Raw genomic sequence first — 13,729 nt, forward strand, 5'->3', positions numbered from 1 at the left:
ATTTGGAAATTCTCTTTGTGAAATGCTGGTTCAAATAATTTTGCCCCTCTTCCCCTCTAAGTAGTCTGTAATTTTCTTACTGATTTTTGTGGGAGTTCCTTATATTGAGTTAGCCCAAAAGTTAGTTCAAGTTTTTCCATAAGATGTTACAAAAACACCAGATGAACCTTGGGGCCAACCCAATATATTCTGTATGAGGGTTTTTTAAATACCACTCTCTGACATGATTTTTCACTTCCTTAACAGTATCTTTTGATGAACACAAATTTTTGCTTTAATGTGGTCTAATTTAATAATTTTTTTCTAATGGTTAGTGCTTTTTGATATCCCCAATTAAGAGATCATCTCTTTACTCATAAAGCTATATTCTTATTTTTTCTAAAGTAGTTATTGTTTTACCTCTCCAATTTAGATCAACAATCAATCTGAAATTGATTTTATATATATAATTTGAGATATGACGTCAATATTCCTTTTTTTTCCATTTGGATAATTGCTCTATTCAACACATTTGGGGGGTTGTTTATTCTGTTTTTTAAGCACAGTAGCTTTAGTAAGTCTTGAATTGGATGGGTGAGTCATTCAGCTTTGCTTTCCTTTTTCAAGGCTGCTTCGGCCATTAAGTCTTCCGCCTCTCCAAAGAAGTTTTAGAATCTGCATGTAATAAAAATTATCCTGGGAACAAATGATCCTAAAATTTGTATGGGATTACAAAAGACCTCAAACAGCCAAAGCAAACTTGAGAAAGAAAAGCAAAGCTTGCAGCATTATGATCTTTGTTTTCAAATCACATTACAGGGACTTCCCTGGAAGTCCAGTGGTTAACACTCTGAGCTTCCGCTGCAGGGTCACAGGTTCAATCCCTGGCCCCCTGGTTGGGGATCTAAGACTCTGAGATGCCGTGTGGCCAAAACCAAAAACAAACAAATAAGCAAAACATAAGAAGAATGAAATCTTGCCATTTGCAGAAACATGAATGCCCCTCCACCCCCACTGCCTAAGGAGGATTGAACCCACGTCTCCTGCATTGGCAGGAGGATTCTTTACCGCTGAGCCACTTAGGAAGCCCCCACATTAGATACATAGATGTTTGTTACACACTATATGAAAGAAATTTTAGGCAGTGTGTTCTTTCAGTGAGAAGAAGATATACTCAGTGATGATACTACATTCTTAAATATTTCAAACGTATTTTTCTTTCAAGAATAAAGACATTCTAGGGATTTCTGACTGGAATTGCCTTAAACCTATCAATCAGTTTGAAGAAATGAGAAATAGATTCTATAATCCTGAGTGAAACAAATGAAGTAAATCAGATGGAGAAAAACAAACACTGTTTAATGTCACATGTTGAATTAAAAATAAAAAACAAGTTTATGAATACAAAGAACATGTTGGTGGTTGCCTGACTGCCAGACATGGGAAGCGGGGGTGGGAAAAAGGGGAGCATGTGTGCCCCCGACCCTTTGTGACCCTATAGACTCTAGCCCACCAGGCTCCTCTGTCTGTGGGATCCTCCAGGCCAGAATACTGGAGTGGGTTGCCTGTGCCCTCCTCCAGATCTTCCCAACCCAGGGATCAAACCCAGCCGCACTGCAGACGGCTTCTTTTCAGCTGAGCCGGGGCAAAATGGACAAAGGGAGTCAAACCACTTATAAAATAAAGACGCCATGGGATGCAATGTACAGCACGATGACTATAGTTAATAACACTGTATTGTACATCTGAGAGTTGCTGAGAGAGTCACCTTAAGAGTTCTCTACACAGTCACCAAAAATTATAACTAAAACATGGTGACAGATGTTAACTAGATTCATTATGGCGCTCGTTTCACAAGTATATACAAATATCAAATCATTAAGCTCTCCACCTGAAATATAATGGTGTATGTCAATTACACTTCAATATATTTTTAATTTAAAAATAATTTTATTATTAAATATTTAGAGAAGAAAATGTTTCAAATGATTATGAAAAAACATTTTTATAATAATGTAAAAAAGACAAAAAATGATGCTTTGCAAGTGAATTGTAGCCATCAAGACACCCTGTTCTTTTTTATATATATATTCAGTAAGTCACGCATGTAGTGAATTGTGTAACAAGCCTGTTCCATTCAGTTCAGTCCAGTCACTCAGTCATGTCCAGCTCTTTGCAACCCCATGGACAGCAACAAGCCTGCAGCACTATTGTTTCCAAGGTTACCATAAAGCTGTGAAAAGCCTCCCTTTCAAACAGGAAAAGGAGGTATTTTCTGTACCCTTGTGAAGACTTTTCCCACATTACATGTATACAGAATGTTTCTCACAAGCTTGTTGTTGTTCAGTCGCTTAGTTGTGTCTGACTCTTTGCAACCCCTTGAACTGCAGCATGCCAATCTACCCTGTCCTTCACCATCTCCTGAAGTTTGCTTAGACCCATGTCCATTGAGTCAGTGATGCTACCCAACCATCTCATCCTCTGCTGCCCCCTTCTCCTCCTGCCTTCAATCTTTTCCAGCATCAGGGTCTTTCCTAATGAGTCAGCTCTTCAAATCAGGTGGCCAAAGTATTGGAGTTTCAGCTTCAGCATCAGTCCTTCCAATGAATATTCAAAGCTGATTTCTTTTAGGATTGATTGGTTTGATCTCCTTGTTACCCAAGGGACTCTCAAGGGTCTTCTCCAGCACCACAATTCAAAAGCATCAATGTGGAAGAAATTTTAGGCACAGTGTTCTTTCAGTGAAAGGAAGTTATAGTCATTGAGTTAAGCTTGCAGTGAATTGTATAACAGACCTGTAGCACTGGTGGTTTTTAATTCATTTTTTAATTGGAGGAGATCATTTCTTTATAATGTGCTGCTTTCTGCCATACAGTGAGAATCAGCTATAATTTTATATATATATATATATATATATATATATATATGTTTATATATATCCCCTCCCTCTTAAGAGCACTGGTGTTCTAAAAGCTACTTTGAAGGTGGAAAAAGCCTAGCTTTCAAATAGGGACAGGATGTATCCTCTTTTATGTCTGCAGACAAAGACATGTTCCCACATTAGATTTAGAGAGATGTTTCTTACAAACTACATGAAACAAATTTTAGGAACAGTGTTCTTTCAGTGAAAGCAAGTTATATTCACTGAGTGACACGTGTAATGAATTGTATAACAGACCTGTAGTACTGTGTTCCTAAGGCTATATTAAAGCTGGGGAAAACCTAGCTTTCAAACAGAAAAAAAAAGCATCATCTTTTCCATCTACATGTAAAGACTTCTTTATATATATATATATCCATGCTCAGTTGCTCAGTTGTGTCTGACTCTTTGATACCCCATGGACTGCAGCTTGCCAGGCTCCGTTGTCCATGGGATTTCCCAGGCAAGAATACTGGAGTGGGTTACTGTTTCCTACTCCAGGATATCTTCCTGCCCCAGGGATCAAACCTGTGTTTCCTGCATTGGCAGGAGGATTCTTTACCATTGAGCCACCTAGGAAGCCCCCGCATTAGATACTTAGATATTTGTTACATGCTATATGAAAAAAATTTTAAGCAATCTATTCTTTCAGTGAGAGGAAGTTATACTCAGTGAAGATACTACATTCTTAAATATTTCAAACGGATTTTTCTTTCAAGAATAAAGACATTCTATATATGGGCAAAAAAAAAAAATCTGGGAATTTTGATTGGAATTGCCTTAAACCTATCAATCAGTTTGAAGAAATGAGAAGCAAACTCTATAATCCTGAGTCTTTCAATCTCTGTTCATAGTATATTCCTCCATTCATTTAGTCTCTCTTTCAAATTTTAAAAATATTTTGCAGTTTTCAATGTTGAGGCTTTGTGCCACTTTCATTAGATTTATTTCTAGGTTTTAAATTATTTATAGTACTGTATAACATGTTAAATTTTCATGATTGTCTCATCGTCAAGTATCTATTTGTATGTTGCTTGTTTATAGAAATATAATTAACTTGAATATTGACCTTGGATGCAGTGACCATGCTAAATTCACTTATCCATCCAATAGCTAGTCTGTAGATTCTTTTGGAAAGTTCTCTATACTCAGTCATGTCATATGAATAATGATTATTTTTTCTTTCTAATTCTTTTCTTTCCCTCTAATTCTTATGGCTTTTATTTCTTGACTCATTGTACTGGCTACCACGCTAGTACAATGTTAAAGTGGTGACCTAAATCACATGTCCAGTACACTATTTGTAGGAAAAAGAGAACTGGGACTTTCAAGTACATATATGCTTAGAATCTTTTAATCTTTCTGGAAAGATATGCAAAAAACTAGTCACCTATCACTAAGGCCGACTTCCCTAGTGGCTCAGTGGTAAAGAATCCACCTGCCAAGGCAGGAGACACAAAAGAGTTGGGTTCAATCCTTGGGTTGGGAAGACCCCCTGAAGAAGGAAATGGCAACCCACTCCCGTATGCTTCCCGGGAAAATCCCATGGACAGAGGAGCCGGGCTCAGCCTGAACGACTGAGCATGTCACTAAGGCAGCAACTGTTGAAACTAAGGCTTAAATTTAGAACCAATGGTGACTTCCTCAGACCCGCCCCAGCCATGCTCTGGAATGCAGGAATAGCCTGTCCCATTAGATTTTAAACCCCACAGAGTAGAATAACAGCCAAATTCTTACACCGAGAGAGGTCCAAATGGGGCGTTTACCATTGTCTAGAAGGGAATGTGAAAGTCAAAGTCGCTCAGTCGTGTCCTGCTCTTTGAGACCCCATGGCCTATACAGTCCATGGAATTCTCCAGGCCAGAATACTGGAGTGGGTAGCCTCTCCCTGCTCCAGGGGAATCTTCCCAACCCAGGGATCGAACCCAGGTCTCCCGAATCACAGGCAGATTCTTTACCAGTTGAACCACAAGGGAAGCCCTTAGAAGGGAAAGTGGCCCAGAAAAAAAAATAATAATAATAAGACTCTTCCCTCTAAAGTAGGTTTACTGGGCATTTCATGGTCCTGCTTTCCTACTGCTTTCTCTTGGCACTTTTCATCAGCATCTCAGTAACTCTCAAATCAAAGGTCAACATAAAAGTTGTTGTTGAAGAAACGGGCAAGAGTAGTTACCCCTGGGAAAGTTAACCAGGGGTCACGGGAGGGGAGGGAGGTTTGTTTTTACTGTTATACCACATGCATATGTTATGGACTGAATGTTGTGTCCCCCCAAAATTCATAGGCTGAAATCTAATCCCTAGTGTGATGTTGGAGGTGGGGTCTTAGGGAGGAACTTGGGTCCTGAGGGTGGAGCCCTCATGAATGGGATGAGTATCCTTAATAAGAAGCCTGAAAGCTCAGGTCACTCCTTCTTGCCACCATGTGAAGATACAACGAGAAGTCAGCAGTCTACAGCCCAGAAGAGGCTCCTGAGCAGAACCTGACCTTACTGGCACCGTGGTCTTGGACTTGCAGCCTCTAAAACTGTAAGAAGTAAATTTCTGTTGTCGGTAAGCCACCCGGGTAACATTATTTTGTAATAGCAGCCCAGCTGACTAAGATAACATGTAATGCTGATTCAGAAACAAATCTAGGATTTATTTATTTTATAACAAATAGTGCAATTAGATGTTAAATCACCTCTCAGTTGAAAAGACGATTGTTGGCAAGCACCTCTCTCAGAGAGTGGGGGGAGGGGAGCGACGGATGTCAGCCCCTCTCCCCAAACCCCACTGTGCTTCTGATGTGAAGAGAGGGACACGGAAGCCAAGACCTTCTGCGGGAAAGCAGTGAGCAGGGGCCACACTCTGTGAGAGATGTGAGGATGGGGCGCCATGGCTACCCTGGGAAGACTGAGTAAGGTTCTCTCTCTAGCTGCTTCAGGCGTGTCTGACTCTTTGGGACCCCATGGACTGTAGCCCGCCAGTCCTCTGTCCCTGGGGTTTCCCAGGCACAAATACTGGAGGTGGTTGCCATTCCCTTCTCCAGGGGATCTTCCCGACCCAGGGATCGAACCTGGGTCTCCTGCATTACAGCCAGATTCTTTACCAACTGAGCCAGCTGGGAAGCCTGGGGAGACTGAGCCGCTGCAGGAAAAGACCCAGAGAGAAGCTGAATCACAAAGACGGCAGGATGCCTGGCACAGCAAGCAAAGAGTTCCCGTTCCTGTGTGGCGAGGACCCCCAAGGTATCCCTAGAGAGTCCCATCTCCTCAAGTCCTATTTCCTGTGTGTCCATATGACACACCCACACCCCAGAAGTCCTGAGCACATCTTGTTTCTCAGAGACATTGGCTCAGGTGGGGCTCTTCAGTTGACCCTGGAGTCGCCTTGGGAAGGCAACTGCCTCTTCGGGCTCTGTACCCACCCTGCTGGTCAAGGCTGGCTGCTGGCTCTGGAGGTCTCCTGCCTGCCCCAGACCAGAGGAGGGGGCTGAGCTGCTGAAGGAAGCCTCAGGACTGCTATGACCTTCCCTCTCTTCCCCACCCCAGGGGCATTCCATGTTCCTGTATGGGAGGTCCAGGCAAATTCTTTCTGCATTTACAAAAGTCCATAAGTCGGTGACCTCCCTCTAAAGCTGACCAGTCCCATAAGAGTTTTCCGGAGCCCTTACGCAAGAGGGCCCCTGCTCGGGGCGGGGGCATGTTTCTGTGCTCCATCTGGAGCAGACCCCCTTCCTATACTCCCGCCTCCCCAGAGAACCCTCTCCTCCTTATGTCCTGACCTCTGGGGTTGGATCCCAGTCTACAGTTGGGACTTTCCAAAAGCTCCACTAGGCCTTTTTCTGGCCTCTCCCCCTTTCCAGGCCACCCATCAGGATCTTGAACACTGGGTGAAGTGAGGAGCAGGTTTCTCAGAGCTCCAGAGAGCAAGATGGAGGCAAATGCAGAGATCACCGGATCACCATGCTGAAATTCTCCCTGAGCCCAATTACAGCATTAATCATAAAAGTTGGTAATAGGCAGCTCACTCGCTTTTATGTGAATGCATTTATTTAACTCTCACAAAAACCCTTTGAGGTGGGTACTATTGTTTTCCCCCATTTTACACAGAGGCAGGCACAGAGAGGTTAGGATGCTTGCCAAGGCCCACAGCTAGAAAGTGACAGAGCCGGGATGCAAACCTAAGCACTTTGATTCCAAAATCTAGGCTTTTGACTCATTCATTCTACTGCTTCTCACAGCCCCTGGGGAAGATCTCACCTCTGAGCTTTGGGTCACGCTGTTCTCCCCTTCTGGAACGTTTCCTCCCTTCTCCACCTGGCAAAACGTACCCTTCCGTGCCCACCCAAGAGCTTTCCTTGGTATGGTCCCTGTCCCCTGCTAGACATGTCACGAGGTCTTTGCCCAGTCGTAATGCCACTCCCCATTGAGCTACAAACACTTTCAGGAAGGTCCTGGGCTTTGTCCATCTTCATGTCACCAGCCTCACACACTGCAGACTTCTCCAAGGAGGTTCAACATTCCATATGAGGCAGGCCTCAGCCTCTGACTTTCTGCAGAATTTTGGATATATCACTGCCCTTCTGTGGTCTCCAAAGTTCCCAGGAGTGAGATTTTTCTCTGATCCTCAGTTGCTGAAATCCCCATTTCTCCCTGCCAAAGAAATCACCTGGGGACTTTTTTCTCCACACTCTGCTCTATGGGAGAGAGATTGAGAGCTGCCTGGTGGGCCAGCCCTGGGATCTCAAGTTGGACTTGTCCCAGAAAAACTTCTGAGTCACCTTCCTGTCTCAAGATGGAATTTGGCTGCTTTCTCTTGGGTGATGAAGGACCAGGAAATGTACTGACTCCTCCACCCAAACCCCCACTCCTCCTGCCCAGGCCTGAGGAGGAGGGTGATCTAGTTACAACACCTCATTGATAATAATAACTGTTATTAAGGATCATACTACATATACTTGCCCCCCATTCATTCATAGTATATAAATTCCCAAGCCTGGAAGGCAAAGGGGTGGGATAGTTGGGACAACAGGCTGGGTTGAGCCAGAGCTCCAGATCCAGGGCTGTCTTGTCATCACTTCTCTAAGCCTCAGTGCACCCATCCATAAAATGGGTTAAGTGCCTTTCTTCATGGGTCATCATTGTGAAGAAGATACACATAAGCCCCACAGTGTCTGGCACATAGATATGGTTGAACGCCTGGCTTAGACCACTGTACGGATGAGAAGATCTGTGAGCAACTTGGGAACACACAGCAGGTGTTCTATACAACTCCCTACCCCCAGCACCCCATGCATGATAAATGTACAAAAGTAAAGAAGTGTTAGTCATTCAGTCATTCTAACTCTTTGCGACCCTATGGACTTGAACCCATCAGGCTCTTCTGTCCATGGGATTTTCCAGGCCAGAATACTGCAGTGGGTCACCATTTCTTTCTCCAAGATGTACAGAAGACAGTAGGAAATGTTCCCTTTTCTGCTCGTCCCAGAGGCTGTGTGTCTTTGGGCAATCTGCTTTCCCTCTTTGTTCCCAGCCTCTGTCTAGGAAATGTGAAGCTGTCTAAGCTTACACTTGAATATCAACACCCAAGGGAATAGTGGGTCACATTAGGGAATCTTTGGTCGGCAGAGCTGGCCTGGTGTGACTTCTGTCTCCAGTGCTAACTAGCTTTGTAACAAAGGGTAGTTCCTTGACCTCTCTAAACCTCAGTTTCCTTGTCTGTCCAGTTTCTTCCTTCCTCTCAGTGTTGTTTTGAAACTTCAGCACATGAAGACTGCTTGGCAAAGACCTGGAACATCAGAAGTGCTCAACTAATTAAAGATTGTTCAAGAGTGAAAGGAGGAAGTGGTGGGGACTGGGGAAAGATGGTTGTAAATTGTGTGTTGTGGGAACCCAGAGAAGCAGCAACTAATTCCAGCTGGTGAGGCGTAGAGAGGAGCCTGGAGGCCCAGAGAAGGAAGGTGACCTAGCCAATGACACAGAGCTGTTGTGGCAGAACTGGAAGGAGGCTCCATAGATTTGGCCCCATTTTGGACAGAGAGGCAGCGATCTGTGATGAGGCAGGCACTGACTTACAGATGACCCATAGGGAAGGCAAATGCTCTTTTCTAGTGTGTACTTGGGAAGTTCTGATTTCCTTTCTTCTGAGAACCAAGGGTTCCTAAAACAAACAAATCTATGTCTAAGCTCTGTTTCACTCAGTGAGTTTATTTAAAATGATATCCCTTAGTGGAGACAGTTTATCCTTGCCGATTTCACCCTCGAACTTGAGGAATGTACCCCAGACTGGGGCAAGATGGGGTTCCAGAGCTCTCTGAGCCTCAGTTTACACTTCTATAAAATGACCAGATTCTTTTTTTTTTTTTTTAGAGAGATAGTTGCTTTAGAAGGTTGTATTTGTTTCTGCCATACAACAACATGAATCCGCTGTAAGTGTACACATATCCCCTCCCTCTGGAACCTTCCACCCACCCACCCCACCCCACCCCCTAGGTCACCATATGGCACATGCTCCCTGTGTGATTCAGTAGCTTCCCACTACCTATCTGTTTTACACATGGTACTGTTGCTGGAAAGAAGAACTTCCAGGGCCAGAAAGCAGGAAATTTTCCCTTTTCTCCTACTTTCTCTTGTCTAACACTCAGAAACGAATTGTCCAGGGAGACACATGTGCTGACAAAGCAAGAGATTTTATTGGGAATGGGCGCCCAGGCAGAGCAGTAGAGTAAGGGAACCCAGGAGAACAGCTCTGTCACGTGCCTCACAGTCTCGGGTTTTATGGTGATGGGCTTAGTTTCCGGGTTGTCTTTGACCAATCATTCTGACGCCGGGTGGCACACACATTGCTCAGACAATATGGATGCCAGCGAGAAGGATTCTGGGAGGTGGTCGGACACGCAGCATCTCCTTTTGACCTTTCCCAAACTCTTCCAGTTGGTGGTGGCTTATTAGTTCCGTGTTCCTTACCGGGACTTCCTGTCGTAAAAGAACTCATGCAAATGGTTACCAGGGTGCATGGCCAGGGTGGGCGGTTTCAGTAAGTGTGCTTCCCCTAACAACTCCCCACTGAGAGAATTCATATTCAACATACTTCTTGGGAATTGGGGCAGAGGTTTCTTTCTTCTGCAACTTCTTCCTACTGTGCATGGGCGTAGTCCTACCTAGCAGAGTAGAAGTCTGTCTCTCTCTACCTGATCTTAGTTGAGGTATTCTGTATCTGAAACAGGCTTCCATCCTTGGAGTAACAGCAATTTAGTCTGAAACTGTTGGACCCTGCCAAGAGATGAAACAGACAGGGGCCAAACAGGAGACCTACCTAACAGGATGGTCACCACTGGTCCTCAGAAAAGGAAGGTAAAATTTGCGGTGAGGGCTGCAATATGTGTAACTTTCTTCTGATTGGTTTAGTAGTGAGGCAACAGGGAGGTGCTCCAGGAATCTTGTGCTCAGCCTAAAGTTACCATCCTCCACCTGGGTGGGGGCCCCAGTCCTGTAGAAGAACGCAAAGATATTGTTATGCATATTCCTTGAGTAGGAACCAGGATTTTGTCCCAAGGTTGTACCACCATTTCCTCCTCTGTTTCTGTATCCCCTCCCTTCTCTGATCAGCAACTGTTTGGATCTGCCCTTTGAAACTCAGGGAAGGTTAAGGAGGCTGAATGAAGTCTATATCCTACAAATAAGAAACAGGAAATACAGAAAGAATCTGTACTCCAGAGCCCCATGAAGTCCCACTCAGTTTTAATTCAGGGAACTGGGCAACTATGACTCTGATATCCTCCTGTCAAAATAGGGCATAGGACTACCTCATTTTGGAGAATAGACACTGAATTGGAAGTATTTCTGAGTTCTAAGTTCTAGATCTGAGTCCTGTATGATTAAAATCTCAGTCCCTTGTTCTAACATTTTGGTATAGCAGACCCAATTAGAAGTAGTTGGAGGAGTGGCAACTGGAATTTTAATAGACAAAATAAATCTCATTTCTTTTCAGAGGAATAGGCCTGAAACCCAGTCTAGACCTGGCACTTTGGGGAGACTTGTAGCCAGTTGCCTCAGCTCAGTTCAGTTCAGTCACTCAGTCGTATCCGACTCTTTGTGACCCCATGAATCGTAGCACGCCAGGCCTCCCTGTCCATCACCAACTCCTGGAGTTCACTTAGACTCACGTCCATCGAGTCCATGATGCTATCCAGCCATCTCATCCTCGGTTGTCCCCTTCTCCTCCTGCCCCCAATCCCTCCCAGCATCAGAGTCTTTTCCAATGAGTCAACTCTTCGCATGAGGTGGCCAAAGTACTGGAGTTTCAGCTTTAGCATCATTCCTTCCAAAGAAATCCCAGGGCTGATCTCCTTCAGAATGGACTGGTTGGATCTCCTTGCAGTCCAAGGGACTCTCAAGAGTCTTCTCCAACACCACAGTTCAAAAGCATCAATTCTTTGGCGCTCAGCCTTCTTCACAGTCCAGTTCTCACATCCATACATAACCACAGGAAAAACCATAGCCTTGACTAGATGGACCTTAGTCGGCAAAGTAATGTCTCTGCTTTTGAATATACTGTCTAGGCTGGTCATAACTTTTCTTCCAAGGAGTAATCGTCTTTTAATTTCATGGCTGCAATCACCATCTGCAGTGATTTTGGAGCCCAGTAGCCAGTTGCCTAGTTTTATAAAAAGTAAGCTTGCTGGTACTAGCTGCCAGCAGACATTGTTTTGAGAATGTCTAGTGGCATCCAAGTTGGACACGACTCAGAAAGCTCAAGTTTTTAGCAAAACAAGGACTAGTCTGAAATTACATCCATAGTGTCACCTAGTTATTTCCTTGGATGTCTGAACCATAGCTACTCTATTTTGACTTTTAATTGTAATATTCTCCTTAGTAGCCAAAGTAGATGTCACCATTAATGATGACAGTGTCTCTCTAGGTATGAGAAGATGCAAGAATTGGGACTCATAAAATCTTCTCCTGAAAAGATCTAACTATCTAAAGGCCTGTTCTGCCAGTTTTTCCCAGAGCACAGAGTGCTTCATTCCTGATTTCCACCCTGAACTCTTTTCAGCAGTGTTGAAGGTCAGCAGCTCCCATGACCATGATTTAATCTTTGCAGAGGTAGATGGCAAGTGTCAGTTTCCAGTTGGCAGGGCCGTTTCTTGGTCTTAAACTTGACCATGATTTGGGGGAAGGGGGGTGGTATTTCATGACCATTTCATCCCACAGTGCTGAGAATGTTCATTCTCAGGTCTGGAAAAGATTTTGTTGACAGGCCACTCAGTGGGCTGTTTTCTCTGGACTACCTGTCTTACTAACCTCTCGATCCATGAAAACATTCCCTCTTGTTGCTTCTTCCCAAATCTAGAGTTACACTCTTACCATCATTGGTTTCATATGGAACTATATATTATTTTATCAGAGGCTCAGTCACACATTTGGCAGTGTAAGAAACAGCAATTTTGCAAAACAGGGGCAATACAAATAACATAGCCAGCAGCATTAGTAAAGTCATAAGTAAGACTTAAGCTAAGAGCTTTCATTAAATGTAGCCCAGTATATTCCAGGTGGTCTGACTTAGTCTATTCTGTACGAATCCTTATCTTCCAGGGAATTTATATGTTGGCATTGTCTACAAGGCACATAGCCCAGTTTCCTAGTGCTATTAGACTGATTAGCCTTAGTATGATTTAATTGTTTCCAACATAGAGGAGACTAAACCTAAATTACCATAGCCTGGTGTTATCTATACAAATCCATCCTATAATTCTGGGATAATTTTTCCTTTGCTGAAACTTTGCTTGTTGTTCTGATCGAACCTGAGTAATGCAAGAAAACTCAAATTTATGGCCAGGGTCAGAGCAGGCATTATTAATTGGCCAGGTGAGGGGATCTCATCTAGCAATATCAATAGTGACCTGAATATGGCTATAATTTTTCTTTCAAAGTAACTATTTTCAAAGCCAACCAATTAGAGCCTTGGGGTAGAGAAATTCACCAAGGTAACCCAGAACTAGACACAGATAATTGGCCACAAACTCAACAGTTGGACTGATTTCTAAAACTAGCATAGGATCATGCCTATGATAGAAAAACATTTGATTTATAGGCAAAGGTCCAAGAAGTCAAGAAAACACTATAAATGATCATATGAATCAGGTCCAGCATCTTGGGCAAGTCTACTTCTGATGTCATCTTCTTCCCATGCTGCTGCTGCTGCTAAGTCGTGTCAGTCGAGTCCGACTCTGTGCGACCCCATAGATGGCAGCCCACCAGGCTCCTCTGTTCCTGGGATTCTCCAGGCAATAATACTAGAGTGGGTTGCCATTTCCTTCTCCAATGCATGAAAGTGAAAAGTGAAAGTGAAGTCGCTCAGTTGTGTCCTACTCTTCGCAACCCCATGGACTGTAGCCTACCAGGCTCCTCTGTCCATGAGATTTTCCAGGCAAGAGTACTGGAGTGGGGTGCCATTGTCTTTTCCACTTCTTATCCTAGTATAGTGCAGTTTCCTCTGTTTGAGCATTGTTTTAAGGTAAGTTCAGGTCAGCAGTCTTCTCTATAGAGTAGTCCAGTATAGAGGCTTTTGGAAGTGGAAGTTAATTTAAGAGTCAAAGCAAAGTCGCTCAGCCATGTCCGACTCTTTGCGACCCCATGGATGGTAACCTACCAGGCTCTGCAGTCCATGAGATTTTCCAGGCAAGAATACTGGAGTGGGCTGCCATTTCCTTCTCCAGGGGATCTTACTAACACAAGGATTGAACCCGGGTCTCCTGCATTGCAGACAGACGCTTTACTGTCTGCCAATTTCACTGTGCATAAGCTAGTTAAGAGTACCTGATAAAAATGTCTTTCCAACCAGGTTGGA

Source organism: Oryx dammah, unplaced genomic scaffold (assembly GCF_014754425.2).
Source record: "Oryx dammah isolate SB20612 unplaced genomic scaffold, SCBI_Odam_1.1 HiC_scaffold_13, whole genome shotgun sequence".
Taxonomy (NCBI): Eukaryota; Metazoa; Chordata; class Mammalia; order Artiodactyla; family Bovidae; genus Oryx; species Oryx dammah.